This window comes from Leptodactylus fuscus, chromosome 2 (genome assembly GCF_031893055.1).
Source record: "Leptodactylus fuscus isolate aLepFus1 chromosome 2, aLepFus1.hap2, whole genome shotgun sequence".
Taxonomy (NCBI): domain Eukaryota; kingdom Metazoa; phylum Chordata; class Amphibia; order Anura; family Leptodactylidae; genus Leptodactylus; species Leptodactylus fuscus.
Genome location: NC_134266.1, coordinates 131,132,904 through 131,149,571, shown reverse-complemented (window position 1 = coordinate 131,149,571; position 16,668 = coordinate 131,132,904). Strand labels below are relative to the sequence as shown.

The 16,668-nt window shown below is 42.0% G+C and overlaps 1 protein-coding gene across 1 annotated transcript in view; it reads right to left on the bottom strand.

Annotated features, from left to right (window-relative positions):
• The window catches only part of IFNLR1 (interferon lambda receptor 1), a 38,156-nt gene that overhangs the window by 6,320 nt on the left and 15,168 nt on the right, over nucleotides 1–16,668 (bottom strand). The gene's annotated exons all lie outside the window — the stretch shown is intronic.

Genomic DNA, 16,668 nt, shown 5'->3' with positions numbered 1-16,668 from the left:
GAACACATCCAAATAGATACACATGTAAGGAAATCTAACAAAATCCAATAAATATTGTAAATCAAGGGGCAAAGAAGATAATGCATAAATGTTGCCTTTTACACTTCATATTAAAGAACAATCACAATATTTTCGATGCAATCATGCCAAGGATGCTCATTATATTAGTGAAAGAAGTGCCATGGAGTATAATATGATAGAGCCCCTATAAGCATGTAAAAATACTGTCAGAATGTCCTACCATGTGTCATACACAGCCCAACGTGCATTTCGCCATCTTAGGCTTTGTGGAATCAACTCGCCACATCACATTAGTCAGGGAGAGGTATGGCTTCCTCCAGGTGAATGCAATAAGGATACAAGCTGCCATCAAGAAGAACTGAAGTAGTTTATATTAGGTATATTTAAAACAAGACATGACTTAAAGCTTAAGACATGGATTGGAAGAGAAAATGGAAAGGTTTGACCAGAAAGCCATTGTGCTACTCTATGAATAACTGACTGAAAAACGGAGAATAGTGCTTAAGACATTACAACTGCTAAAGAAAAGAGAACATACGGTAAAAGCTATGCAGTCTACTGGGGACTAAGTAGGTCCTATGAAGAATTTTCATAGTGGGTTCCATAAAACTGACCTACTAACTGCCTTTGCTGATGGACGTACAATAGTCATTCCATTGGACTGTAGTTAACGTTGATTCAAGGTCCTGCTCCCAGGCTGCCTTGAAGTCCAACTTAGCATCAGATAGGGAATTCAAGAAGTCATATATAAATATGAGAGAGACCTCATCCGTTACTCAGAACAGACGCAATTTCTCAAAACTAGTGTAAGAAATGTCTTAATCAAGTCAGATGAGGGAGCATAAGAAGCGAAAAACCTGTGTAGTCCAAAATGCTTTTGAAGGAGACGCGGAGTATGTGTTAATAAAATATACTTTGTTTAAGACTTCCAGTTACAGAGGAAATCAGTTACATAACAAAACCCAGCATGTCTCCACCAGATACCTCAAGAGATAGGCCAGGGGTAAAGAGGGGATTAAGAAACAGAGGGATTAATGAAGAAATTGAGCTTTCTAGGTGATAAAGTGGACTCCCCTGCACAATTGCAGCATATAGTCTGTGACTTTAGTGGTTGCTGGGATTTTATGGGCAGCTGACTTCGGAGTCCAGAGTAAAACTTGTAAAGACATTGTGGCAAAAAAGGATGATCCTAAAGCAACCCATTGCAGGAAATCTAGCTCATTGTAAATAACATACATACAATAACATACAATTGAGAAAGCCGAGCACTGACATAATATTTATAAAAGGCGAGGGACTGACAGGTATCCTAATCGCCTATGAAAATACGTAACGCGTCAAGCAAATTTGTGGTCGTTTTTATGCCCAATGTCGAACCTATCCCTCTGAAGAGTGTCATGGGAAGATGATGTCACCAGGGTTAGAAGAGTGCGAGAGTATTAAAGAATACGTCGAAGGGTAACCATCTTAACCAAAGGCGCCCTACCTATCCAAGAAAATATGGGGGAATGCCAAGCTGTAAAATTCTTTAGAAGTTTTGGGATCAGCATATTGTAGTTTCATTTAAAGTGTGCATCTAGGGAGTTGCAAAGGTTAATGCCAAGACATGGTAAAAATTTGTCCCTAGTCAAAATGCCAAAGTTCAAGTTGAACAGTTTTGCGGTGGCCAGAAGGACGTTGCAATGTAGTATTTCGGACTTGGATGACTTATGATAGTTAAGAACATGTCATCATCGAAAAAAATTGGTCTTATACTCGTGGTACCCAACCCAAAAAGTAAATAAAGCAGGGGATAGGGGGCTACTTTACTGAGTGCTACAACAAATATTATTGGGCATTCGGGAGTCTGTGGGGAGCTTTAAGTAAGCAATGGGGTCGCAATAAAGACACAAAAGGTCCTCTGGAAGCAACCAATGATGCCCATAAATTTGAGAACATGGACAAGATAAGACCAGGATAGACTATCGAAGGCTTTTTTGATGTTTAGGGCCAATAATGAGATCGATTTATGAGGGCAATTGGACCAGTGGACAATGTTGCAAAGTTTCTTCACAGCGCCACTTTAGCACCTTAGAGGGCATTATCAATTTAAAAGTTGTATTATTAATAGAGGGGCACATTACTATTTTAAGGGGCTCACAAGAAGTATTATTAACCTAAAGATCCACATAGGGGGTATTATTCATTATTCATTTCCAGGGGAGTTTTATATTATATATTTTATAATTGCGGGTAGCAGTAAGTTACATGAGAAGCCAAAGATGTCGGAGTTGCAAATGTTACAGATACAAGTGACTACTGGTAGAACTGGTCATGGTGGTCCAAATGGAAAAGACAAGAAATGTAAATGATTATAGTCAGAGATGTCACCTGTAAGTAGCTAAATTTTATCAGTACTGTATTCACACAAATGATCTGCAGAGCCAGTATACAGCTGCTATCACTAAATGGTCAATACGATGGCAATCTTCAAGGAGCCCCCTCCCCTTGCTGAACTCATAGTTTCACCTCTGCCCACACTCAAACCACCAGAATACGGCTGCAGAGTGCACCTCTCACTCTCAGTGTGTGCAGATGACCACCAGTTACAGGATGTAACACTGACTTCCTAGAACTAGAAATTACATTTCTTATCGACTACGCTAGTGGTGATGTGAGCTATACCACTGACTTTTAGATATAGTAACATACAATGTCTTGTGGAGTAGCAATATAAGGCAATGACATAATTAATGACCTTTGGGTGCTTCACAGTAACTACCTCCAGGGTATGAATGCTTATTGTACCATCGACCATAACTGACCGGGAGATAAGGATTGGTACACATATTGCAGTCACATAGCATCAGACGTGTATCTAGGAATCTTCTGCAGTGGTCAGCGCCATCACAAAGAGGTTTTCAGTAGTTTTATATTTTAATGTATGTATATACATACATACATATACCAGTATGGCGGCAAATTTCTCTGAATGTCCCATTTATGTGAAAGAGGCTTGTCGAATCCATGTAATACTTAAAATACAGACCAATATATGTATGGAAGAAAACATTTGTTGCAGGATTTTTGCCAGATGTGCACTTTCAAGTGTGTCTGTAGTTTTAATTTTATTTGCCCTTTAAGGATAAACAGCCATGTATGTGCATGAGGAGTATCACTATTTCTGCTTATTATATATTTATTTTAAGCAGTTTTAACCTGTGAAGCTGGTAGGTGCAGATGTTCCATATACACACCAGTCTTCACAGAAATCCACCCCCAGTGGAGAGAAAGGTACTGACCGGGCTGGTGGAAGAACTTGCATATTGGGACTCCAGACATTCCAGGTCAGCAGAATGAAGGAGTTCTGTCTTTGGTCAAGAAGTGTAAGTCAACTTTTAGTCAACACAACAAGCTCATTAAAAACACCATCCCTACTGGCTCAGATCCTCCTATCAAGAGAAGGTACAGGCCTATTCCACCGGCTAACTATCAAGCTGTGAAGAAGTTGCTGGCTGAGAAAGAAGATGCTAAAGGACCGTAATTTTTTGCCCCGTTTCACACATATGTTTGTTTTGTTATTGGGACTTAGGGGCTATGGGTTACTAACCAACTGTACAGTCCCTGTTTTATGGTTTAGGGGTTCACGCTATGGGATTTATGGAGTTATATACGTTTTAATTTTTGTTTTGAGGGTACCCTCTTTGTCCATTAGTTAATAACTGGTATTCCCTTATCCATTCAGATTTACTACAGGAGGTTTGCTCATATTGCAGAGTTGCTACAAGAACTACTACAGAGGCGTTGAAGAGAAAAATCCCCATAGAATGGGAATGGAGAGAAGATGCAGTCTTCCTGAATCTTAGGTGGTTCAATCAGCAACCGCTTACCTAGGGCTAAGAACAAAATTCCAGCATTCACGGACAAGAAGATAATATAAAATCTCTTTCTTTATTTCTTCATATAAAACAATTCATTTCATAGTCCTAGAGGTGCTGTATCGGCAGATCCAGCATATCGTTAATGATAATAGCTACGCGTTTCAGGACATAGTCCCTTCCTCATGGCCATGAGGAAGGGACTATGTCCTGAAACGCGTAGCTATTATCATTAACGATATGCTGGATCTGCCGATACAGCACCTCTAGGACTATGAAATGAATTGTTTTATATGAAGAAATAAAGAAAGAGATTTTATATTATCTTCTTGTCCGTGAATGCTGGAATTTTGTTCTTACTATCTAAGTCTACACTGACCGAGGGAGTCCATCGGTGTCCGTGCATCTCGGCTAGAGGTATTTGGAAATTATTCACAAGCTGTTGGGTGAGCTGGAGTTATTTTTCTATATTTTGCTTTCCGTGATTGGACTTTTCTCGTAGTCTCCCCTGGGCTGTGATATATAACATGGATACGTCTGTGAGTTATACCTCTTTAATACTGTCAGCCGGCAGAGCCTCTAAGGCGGCAGTTGTATTTGATCAGCAGACTCCTATATTGCAAGGATGCCATGAGGAAGGGACTATGTCCTGAAACGCGTAGCTATTATCATTAACGATATGCTGGATCTGCCGATACAGCACCTCTAGGACTATGAAATGAATTGTTTTATATGAAGAAATAAAGAAAGAGATTTTATATTATCTTCTTGTCCGTGAATGCTGGAATTTTGTTCTTACTATCTAAGTCTACACTGACCGAGGGAGTCCATCGGTGTCCGTGCATCTCGGCTAGAGGTATTTGGAAATTATTCACAAGCTGTTGGGTGAGCTGGAGTTATTTTTCTATATTTTGCTTTCCGTGATTGGACTTTTCTCGTAGTCTCCCCTGGGCTGTGATATATAACATGGATACATCTGTGAGTTATACCTCTTTAATACTGTCAGCCGGCAGAGCCTCTAAGGCGGCAGTTGTATTTGATCAGCAGACTCCTATATTGCAAGGATGCCATGAGGAAGGGACTATGTCCTGAAACGCGTAGCTATTATCATTAACGATATGCTGGATCTGCCGATACAGCACCTCTAGGACTATGAAATGAATTGTTTTATATGAAGAAATAAAGAAAGAGATTTTATATTATCTTCTTGTCCGTGAATGCTGGAATTTTGTTCTTACTATCTAAGTCTACACTGACCGAGGGAGTCCATCGGTGTCCGTGCATCTCGGCTAGAGGTATTTGGAAATTATTCACAAGCTGTTGGGTGAGCTGGAGTTATTTTTCTATATTTTGCTTACCTAGGGCTATCCGGATTACATTTTACCTTTTCGCCCTTCATACTGATGCCAGTGCCAAGGTCTTAGGAGCTATCCATTCTAAAGTGCAAGATGGGAAGGACAGAGTAATTGTTTTCACTGGCCAGTCTCTGAAAGGAGCTGAATGAAACGGTCAGAATTGTAGTTTCTTCAAGCTGGAATACCTGGCACTGATGTGGACTGTCACTGAGAAACTTAAAGACTATCATTGCTGCCATTTCTCTGGCAGAAATTTAGCACCAGGTTTGCTGTGTGTGGCCCTAGCCTAACCAGCACTCCCTCTTCATTCGTATGCAAATCTAGTGATCAAAAACTCCATCTATACAATCTTTAAGACATAGTGTCCCCTTCTACATGTACTTTGGTCAGCTGTAGGAGACTATTGTGCATGCACCTCACACTTAGATCCATAAGTATGTGCCCAAAACAGGCTCTTGGATCAACAGAATGCTGCAAGAAAGCAGCAGTTTAAGAGGCATTACATACTGTCAGTCACACCTCACATGACATGATTACCTCCATGACTGCTTGACTAGCTCCATGTCCCCATGACCAAGTTAAAAGGCAGATGTCAGGTATTTAAATGTGGCAGACGCTCAACTCCTGAGTATACAGCAGAGACCTGGCACTAATGCCTGAAATTAGTGTTGACACTGATCACAGGAATTAACCTCCCTGGCACCTCGGTCAAGGCTTACCAAGGCGCCATTTTCTGGGGATCCTGGGCCGGCCCCCTATTGCCATGACAGACGGAAACCTATTGAAGGCTGAATTGTAAAATATAGGCAGCATGTCATTTTGTCTGACTAGTGAACGCCATAAAAACCCATAAGAAAACACTGAAAATGAAGCTCTTTCCTAACTTCCACCCCATTCTGAATTGTTTTCCAGCTTCCAAATGCAATGTACAGACTATTAAAGGGTACCATTACAAGGTACAATTTCACCTGCAAAACTATATATGTCCATATGACTGAGGATCTATGGCTTTTCAAAGGTGGAGTGTAAATAACAAAAAATAAATGGCTGTAGGGGAAAATTGTTAAATTCAGTAATACAACACTATGCAGTGAGCTCCATCTAGTGGTGGCTTTAAGTTGCAGTCAACAAAAATGAGTCACTGACAAATCTTGAAAGATTATAATTTTTTTGAAAATCATATAGACATTGTGGTAAGAGGAACTGAGCCAGTATGAGATGTGTAAACAAAAAGCATGGAAACATGGTCAAATATAGTAACTGTGTGTCTAGTAAGTAAAAACCTGTTCTTCCAGGACATTACACAGTTTGCACAATACTTTCAAGCACAATAGATACTTCAGTATTGATGGAGTCTCAGGCAATTATCTGTATTATTAACAAACACTAAATCAACAGTAACTTGACATACATTAACAACATCTATATCCATTACCAACACATACAATACTTTTCTTGCTGTGCTGGTGTATAACAACAAAACAAAAAAATGTGAGCTAAAATATAACTTAATAAATATTTATATTAAAATAGTGTAATAATGAGTGTCGGATAAATATACAGGTGTTAGGATTGGGTCCCGCAGGTTGCTATCATAGCGCACAGCGCCACCTGCGGGTCAGTCTAACCATCCAGCTTTCACCTTGCTCAGACGTAATGGAGCTGCTCACAAGCTAAATGCCATTTCTCCCCTACTGAGCATGAGCTGTGAGGTCATGGCCACCGCCCCTATTGGGCGGGGACTTCCCTTTAAATAGTGTGAGCCGACGCCTGCAAGGGTGCTCCCACTTTGACTAAAATCTCCTCAAAGTCCACGGAGTGAATGACAGTAGTTTGCAGGGATAGGCTCCAGTATTCAGACAGGTTTCAGACTAGGCCTCTGTGTGGGGTTCCTCTGGGTGCTGTTAGGTAGGACCTATAAACCCTGAACTGTTAGAGCTACATCAGGGCTAGGAGCAGTAGATGCTGTTCCAGCTTGTAGATCTGCAGCAGGTATGGTCTCTGAGATAGCCTATGTGTACTGTCTGACTTCCTGTATGGCTCCTAGCTGTGTGCGGGAGCATGCAAACTCCCCTGGTAACTCCAAGCTGTGTGCAGGAGAATGTTCTAAAACTTCTGTGGTGGCCCCTAGTTGTCGCAAGGGTAAGTGTGTGTGTTTGCTGGCCTGGGGTGAGTGTTAACCCTTGGCAGCCGTGTGTGTTTCACTTGTACTGGTGCACCTGGCCAGTGAGCTAAACTGTCAGGGTTTTAGTTGCACCTTGTTCACATGGAGTGTCGCACAGTATACACTGTTCACATTAAGTATCGCGCTGCAGTGTCTTTGCAGTAGTTCACATTGACTTTCAGGCTGCAGTGTCTTTGCAGTAGTTCACATTGAGTCCACGCTGCAGTGTCTTTGCAGTAGTTCACATTGATTTTCACGCTGCAGTGTCCTTGCAGTAGTTCACATTGAGTTCAGACATACAGCCGCCCACCATTGGGCCTGTGGACCTCGCTGTAGTGTTCTGCAGCTAAGAGGTTCTGTAGTTTTAAAAAAAAAATATATATATATATATATACACAGTCCTATGAAAAAGTTTGGGCACCCCTATTAATCTTAATCATTTTTAGTTCTAAATATTTTGGTGTTTATAACAGCCATTTCAGTTTGATGTATCTAATAACTGATGGACACAGTAATATTTCAGGATTGAAATGAGGTTTATTGTACTAACAGAAAATGTGCAATATGCATTAAACCAAAATTTGACCGGTGCAAAAGTATGGGCACCTCAACAGAAAAGTGACATTAATATTTAGTAGATCCTCCTTTTACAAAGATAACAGCCTCTAGTCGCTTCATGTAGCTTTTAATCAGATCCTGGATGAAGGTATTTTGGACCATTCCTCTTTACAAAACAATTCAAGTTCAGTTCAGTGTGATGGTGGCCGAGCATGGACAGCCTGCTTCCAATCATCCCACAGATGTTCAATGATATTCAGGTCTGGGGACTGGGATGGCCATTCCAGAACATTGTAATTGTTCCTCTGCATGAATGCCTGAGGATTTGGAGCGGTGTTTTGGATCATTGTCTTGCTGAAATATCCATCCCCGGCGTAACTTCAACTTCGTCACTGATTCTTGAACATTATTCTCAAGAATCTGCGGATGCTGAGTGGAATCCATGCGACCCTCAACTTTAACAAGATTCCCGGTGCCAGCATTGGCCACACAGCCCCAAAGCATGATGGAACCTCCACCAAATTTTACAGTGGGTAGCAAGTGTTTTTCTTGGAATGCTGTTTTTTTGGACGCCATGCATAACGCCTTTTTGTATGACCAAACAACTCAATCTTTGTTTCATCAGTCCACAGGACCTTCATCCAAAATGAAGCTGGCTTGTCCAAATGTGCTTTTGCATACCTCAGGCGACTCTGTTTGTGGCGTGCTTGCAGAAACTGCTTCTTTCTCATCACTCTCCCATACAGCTTCTCCTTGTGCAAAGTGCGCTGTATTGTTGACCGATGCACAGTGACACCATCTGCAGCAAGATGATGCTACAGCTCTTTGGAGGTCATCTGTGGATTGTCCTTGACTGTTCTCACCATTCTTCTTCTCTGTCTTTCTGATATTTTTCTTGGCCTGCCACTTCTGGGCTTAACAAGAACTGTCCCTGTGGTCTTCCATTTCCTTACTATGTTCCTCACAGTGGAAACTGACAGGTTAAATCTCTGAGACAACTTTTTGTATCCTTCCCCTGAACAACTATGTTGAACAATCTTTGTTTTCAGATCATTTGAGAGTTGTTTTGAGTAGCCCATGATGCCACTCTTCAGAGGAGATTCAAATAGGAGATCAACTTGCAATTGGCCACCTTAAATACCTTTTCTTATGATTGGATACATCTGGCTATGAAGTTCAAAGCTCACTGAGGTTACAAAACCAATTTTGTGCTTCAGTAAGTCAGTAAAAAGTAGTTAGGGGAATTCAAATCAATAAAATGATAAGGGTGCCCATACTTTAGCACCGGTCAAATTTTGGTTTAATGCATATTGCACATTTTCTGTTAGTACAATAAACCTCATTTCAATCTTGAAATATTACTGTGTCCATCAGTTATTAGATATATCAAACTGAAATGGCTGTTGCAAACACCAAAATATTTAGAACAAAAAAATGATTAAGATTAATAGGGGTGCCCAAACTTTTTCATAGGACTGTATATACAGAACCGTAACAGGCCCAATCTGTTCAAGGTGCATGGATGGTAGAAATGAAATTCCTCATCCACTCTATTTGTTGCACCAATGTGTAGGGTTGAGCCGATCTTGACTTTTCAGGATCGATTTTGAAATCCGATTTCCGATCAATTTTCATTCGAACCCGATCTCGATCCCAATGCAAGTCAATGGGATTTTTTTTTACTAATCGGAGATCGGATTTTAAAAACGATCCTATTCACTACACAGCATGGAATCTAACAATTGATAGCTTTAAAGGGGCTCTATCAGCAAAATCATGCTGATAGAGCCCCGAATATGCGTTAAAAAGGCTATTCATGCACCGTAAATGTTATATTAAACTACTGCCCAGTTTTAAAATAATACCCTAAAAAAGAATGTGATCAACTTACCCATCGTGCACGGTGAGCGGGCATTCAGGGTCCGCTGTCTTATTCATCCACGCCTCCTCTTACTGCGATGTCCTCAGGTCCCATCTTCCTCCGGCGCTCGTGAACTGACATTGCTAAAAAAAAAAATGGCCTGGGCGTATGCGCAGCAGCATGCTGCTTCTACTATGGCTACTGCGCATGCGCCCAGGATACGATACGTTTAACTGGGTTAAGGACTTCCTCCTATTTATTCAAAAACTAAAGTGGAAAAAGGTTTTTTTTAACATGCGGGATAGGAGACTGGGTGCTGAATTGGGTCTTGCACCACAAGACATGGCAGACTTTCAAAATCTGGTGGTGCTTATGGAGGAGGGGGAAAGGGAACCAGGAGTGGGTCCATTCTCCAACTTAAGATGTCCATCTATAAGAACACCACCAGTGGGTGAGTTATTCACCCACTTTGTTATCGTGTCAAACTTCGGAACAGGACCATGACGGCCAAAGTTGAAATTACTCCGTAAACGTCTCTGTGTTTGAATGACAAAACGGCCCGTTTCGATAAAGGTGTTTACACGGACACACAATGTTCTATCCGCCACGTCTCCATTGCTACTGAAATGGCAGCTCCTGACGAGCAGATACCCCCACTCTTTATTCACCAAGGTTATCCCCACCTTGCGTGGCGCCCCGTTCAAATCTTCCATATCTCCCTGCATAACCCTGTATATAATACAAAAACTAAACACACACACATTATAAAACATATTAAGGTTCCTTTATATGATCTGATCAGGCAGCAGTCATTGGAATGGACATTACCAACAGTGTTCATTCCCAATAATTCCCAGCAGGTCATCAGGGTTGTATGGGATGAACCTATCCTTCATTACGAACACAGTTTGCATTTGTTGGGGATAAATGGCACATTGCTGGAGTTCTGATCTATGGGTCCCCCAGAGATCCCGAGTACAGAGCGCACTGAAAGTTCCCCTGCATCCTCCCTGTGAATAAAGTGCTGATGCACTTGTGTGACCGACCCTCCATGCACTGGGACTGCAGAGACCACAAACCCGATCAAACAAGCATGTTTGTAGAAGAAGTAATGGCATGGTGTTTTTGAAGTGGGCAACTTTTTTTTATTTAAATTTTTTTATACCAACACTGTGGCACCCACAGTATGGTATAATAGTGTGTCAGACCAGGCTGCTAGAGATGTCTTGCTGAGTGGGGTTAGCAGTGGCAACATTAGTAGGCTGCAGGAGGTGACATCCAGCTGTTTAGGGGAGGCAGGCAGGAAGGCAGCATTAACATTACAGATCTAGTCACTGGCAACAGCCAGAGATGTATAAAAATCCTCATGTATACATTCATTTTGATAGAGGTATTTTTGAATGCTTTTGGTAGACTGTTTGGTCCGTCTAGGTGTTAAAAGACCACCAACAGCACTGAACAACCTCTGAACCATTAGGTCAGATGGTGGACAAGATAAAGCTCCCATGGCAAACTGGGGCAGCTCCTTCCACTGCTCCCTTCCATAGGGGAGTGCATTTTTGAAGCTGCAGCTGTCCCTGTTGACAAATTTGGAGGCCTTCTTAAGGTACTTCAGAAGGCTACACACTTCCTTCATTGCGACAGTCCAAATGGAGAGAATCAGAGGATGGGAGCAGCAGCGGTAGATGACACACCACCAGCTAGGCCCATGGCGCTTCCAGTTGGAGGGGGGACCTCTCTACCCCGAGCTGGTAAGATGGAAGTCGGAAGGGCCCCGACGGTAAGACAGGGACAACTCAAGAAGGCAGTTGTGTAGCCGAAACAGAATGATACTTTACTCAGCAACTGAACAGCAAATAGCTTCCAAATGGGGGTTGCAGTCCTCCAGCATTCAGCTTTCCCAGCCGCAGGAGGATGCCCAGCGATGATAAGGCTCTAGTGCCACACTCCACTCCAACGTCTACTCCAGCAGCAGATCCTGGCTGTCTTAAGAGCCTTGGGCTGTATTTTTCATCCTTCGGGGCCGTATAAGAAATCACTAGGCCTAAGTCCTCAGTCTGTCTCCTCTGCACATTCTGCTGACACGCTCTAGATTAGACTGAGACAGTAAAGGCTCCAGCAGATGACTGCTTATTAAATACACACAACAAAACATCTAAAAAGCCCTAATGTCCCAGACCATGTGGCAGCGTCTACCGCTGCTACCTCGGTAGACACGCCCCTGCATGAGCAGAACCTCCTTATGGTCGCTGTATACTTTATTAAAGTGCACACAACCAAACTTAGCACATGTGCCAAGCAGGGACAATGTGTTGTACTAATCAACCGCAGTGCAGTCACATTATTCATACCATTGTCACTGCCAACACTCTCCAGTTGTTGTTAGGGGAGTTAGTCATCCAGTGGGATATTTGCTGAAGGATATAGCAGCAGAAGCAATAGCTCGCCCTGGTAAAGTTTTTGGGGCAAATGCTGAGCCGTACACGCCGGCACTTCCCATTCACTTTAATGGGAGTGCTCGTAGTGAAAGAAGCAGCCCATTCATTTCTATGGGGAGCGCTCGTATGCCGGCTCTCATAGAAATGAATGGAACTGCTTTATACGCCGCTTATTCTGAACATGTTTTAAGTTCAGAATAAGCTGGCGATTACGTAGTGTGAATGAGCCCTAAGAGTTAAGTTGCACAACCACTAGCTGACTGGTTGCATCTTGCAGCTTCTTGGACACACAGTCCCTTATGAATGGCTGACACTGACTTGGAAGAGGAGAAACCGCAGACAGTGATGATGATGATGTTGGTGGTGACGATGTGCTAGGTGTGGATGTGGCCTGTCTACAAGAAAAATCACAAGGAGAAGGAGTTGGACAGTTTTGCTCACTTCCCCTGCCAGTACCACCATGCGAGTAGATAAAAATGTAGTTCCTTCATTTTTTCCTTTTCCCTTACAGCTAATTTTCTGCTTATTTATCTTACACTGTGCCATAGATTTGTTCTTTTGCAATGTAAAAAAAAATCCCACATGGGAGATGACTGCATTTAGCTGCTGCTTACAACAGCAGCAGTGCTGGAAAAAGTCTCTGGCACTGCCACTACCAACTCAGCGTACTCTAGTTCTGCCTGAGCAAGTTTTTTGGATGTTGGGGCTGCACATTGGTTGGAATAGTTACTATCACCATCTGCCCATCAACCTCTTCCTCCATAGAATCATTGGCAAGGTCATCGTTTTCACCCACTTTTTCTGACTATCACACCTGGATTCTTGTACACTCTCCTAATTCCCAACTCGTCTACCAGCACAACTAACAGCCCCATTCCAATTCTACCTTCACTAACAGTCATGTCTTCCTCTTACATCTCTGCCTCCTCTACTTCCAAAAATGCTGACTGTTCTCATCCAACTGATCAAGAAGAGGTGGAAGGAATAAGTGAAATTTTTAACTTCACTACTATGGATTAGTATAAGTAAAGGTAAAAATAACATCGTTGACGGTGAAGAAAGGCTATATGTAACACTCAACAAAATTAGATTTTCTACTGAAAAGTTGGCTTACTAGTCAATGTAATGTAAGACATTTTGTGGACTGTCAAAGATCATAGTGTAAAACTAACAGCAAATCTGACACTGTTTTAAAGGAAAGCTAACTATTGAAAAACTTTTTTTTTTCTTTTTTTTTTTTCTTTTTTGGTAGAGTTGGAAGGGACCTCAAGGGCCATCGGGTCCAACTCCCTGCGAGTGCAGGTTTTCCTAAATCATCCCAGCTATATGTTTATCCAGATTCCACTTGAAGATTTCCATTGATGGAGCGCCCACCACCTCCCGTGGCAGCCTATTCCACTCTCTCAATACCCTCACTGTCAGAAAGTTTTTCCTAATGTCTAATCTGTATCTCTTTCCCTGTAGTTTCATCCCATTGCTTCTTGTACTTCCTTGTGCTAATGAGAATAGGGTAGATCCCTCTGCACTGTGACTACCTTTCAGATATTTGTAGACTGCTATTAAATCTCCCCTCAGCCTTCTCTTCTGCAAACTAAACAATCCCAGTTCTTTTAGCCGCTCCTCATAGGACATGGTTTGCAGACCTTCCACCATTTTGGTTGCTCTTCTCTGGACAACTTTAAAGGGTTATTCCCATCTTAAGTATTCTATCTACACTCACCGGCCACTTTATTAGGTACACCATGCTAGTAATGGGTTGGACCCCCTTTTGCCTTCAGAACTGCCTCAATTCTTCGTGGCATAGATTCAACAAGGTGCTGGAAGCATTCCTCAGAGATTTTGGTCCATATTGACATGATGGCATCACACAGTTGCCGCAGATTTGTCGGCTGCACATCCATGATGCGAATCTCCCGTTCCACCACATCCCAAAGATGCTCTATTGGATTGAGATCTGGTGACTGTGGAGGCCATTGGAGTACAGTGAACTCATTTTCATGTTCAAGAAACCAGTCTGAGATGATTCCAGCTTTATGACATGGCGCATTATCCTGCTGAAAGTAGCCATCAGATGTTGGGTAGATTGTGGTCATAAAGGGATGGACATGGTCAGCAACAATACTCAGGTAGGCTTTGGTGTTGCAACGATGCTCAATTGGTACCAAGGGGCTCAAAGAGTGCCAAGAAAATATTCCCCACACCATGACACCACCACCACCAGCCTGAACCGTTGATACAAGGCAGGATGGATCCATGCTTTCATGTTGTTGACGCCAAATTCTGACCCTACCATCCGAATGTCGCAGCAGAAATCGAGACTCATCAGACCAGGCAACATTTTCCAATCTTCAATTGTCCAATTTCGATGAGCTTGTGCAAATTGTAGCCTCAGTTTCCTGTTCTTAGCTGAAAGGAGTGGCACCCGGTGTGGTCTTCTGCTGCTGTAGCCCATCTGCCTCAAAGTTCGACGTACTGTGCGTTCAGAGATGCTCTTCTGGCTACCTTGGTTGTAACGGGTGGCTATTTGAGTCACTGTTGCCTTTCTATCAGCTCGAACCAGTCTGGCCATTCTCCTCTGACCTCTGGCATCAACAACGCATTTCCGCCCACAGAACTGCCGCTCACTGGATGTTTTTTCTTTTTTGGACCATTCTCTGTAAACCCTAGAGATGGTTGTGCGTGAAAATCCCAGTAGATCAGCAGTTTCTGAAATACTCAGACCAGCCCTTCTGGCACCAACAACCATGCCACGTTCAAAGGCACTCAAATCACCTTTCTTCCCCATACTGATGCTCGGTTTGAACTGCAGGAGATTGTCTTGACCATGTCTACATGCCTAAATGCACTGAGTTGCTGCCATGTGATTGGCTGATTAGAAATTAAGTGTTAACGAGCAGTTGGACAGGTGTACCTAATAAAGTGGCCGGTGAGTGTATATTGCTAGCTTATGTAAATTTGAGTTTTCATAAATATATCACTGTAGCAACGCTGCTTTGTTTTCCTGCTACTGTATATGAAATTATTCCTGTCATTGTTTATACAGAGTTTCCATAGCACCATATCTGTGTGATAATACAGGACAAGTCACTCACTGCTCTGGTATCTACAGCTATTTGGAATTGATAAAGCCCAGTCTGTTATCATTCTATGAAAACACACAGATAACACCAAGTCCATTCTCTAGAAGCATATGCATATTATCTGATCTGCATTTATACAGGATTAGATTTCTAGTAATTATAACAAGAATTGTGATACTTCATAGTGTCCTGTTCAGAAAGTTGGAGGGAGGCAGCTTTTACTGTTTGATAAGGAATACAGAAAGTGAGAAGAAGAGACAGCAGGCAAAGCTGCTGAAACAAGAGTATGGGAACCCCCCTTAAAATAAGATTTTTGGCACTGAATATGAGTCAGTTGATGCCAGAAGCCCACCTTGGTCACAAGGACCATGTGATTTTCCTACTCTGTTCTTCTACCATGTGCTAGAGGGGGCGTTGGTAATTTTAGTTTGTCTAAGATAAAGTACAAAAGTTTCGGTTTTGTCAGAGAAAAAATTTTTGGAAATTTTGAGTCTCTAGGCAAGTCCTTTTAATAAACAATGTCATCGGGCTTATTTTTTTTAAAAAATACTGCTTTTTTTTTTTATAGAATTATGCAAAATTTGATAAGACCAAAGTTGCTAGCCATTTTGCATGCCATGTATATGAGGGATCCATTGCCTACTCCCGCCTCTCTTGAATGCATGAAAAATATAAACAATTTGTGTATATTTATGGGCTGCGGCTACACTTAAAACTTATCAGGATAAAAACGATGCAGCACCACTTATACTATGATTAAGACCATTGTTTGCCCAAACCATGCCAGTGGGCCTTTAGTTTTGGTGACGCTCTATTTCTGGAAACAGGGAACTGGAATGTCACTGGAAAAATCTGAAAATGTGTCTGCGGTGGTCACATGACCACCTCAGTGATATAGCTTACAGAAAGTAATTTAGAGGGGTAACATTAGGAAGATCAGTTTATCCTGGACAACCCATTTAAGTCAATCAGCAATAATCAAGAAATATAAGTGAAAACACCAGCAGCTTGAACATTGCCGCAGCATGACTTCACAGTATCAGTGCTAGTACTATTGCTGGCCATACACAATTGTTGGTATAATGATCTTCTGCCAAGTCATCACACCCAATTTCTTCATTAACGTAGGTGTTATGCTTGCCCAAGCAGTACAAACATACTTAATCGGAAAGGGGAGGAGGACAGTTCCAGTCATGTAGGAGAGGGTCATAAAAGTAAAGCTAAAGTTGAAAAGTTTTAGATGAAAGATTCCTTGTTTATCTGCTAATTGGGGGGGGGGGTGTCAAAATATTGATTTAATTTAAATATTTTAATTTCTCTTTCATTCACTTTGC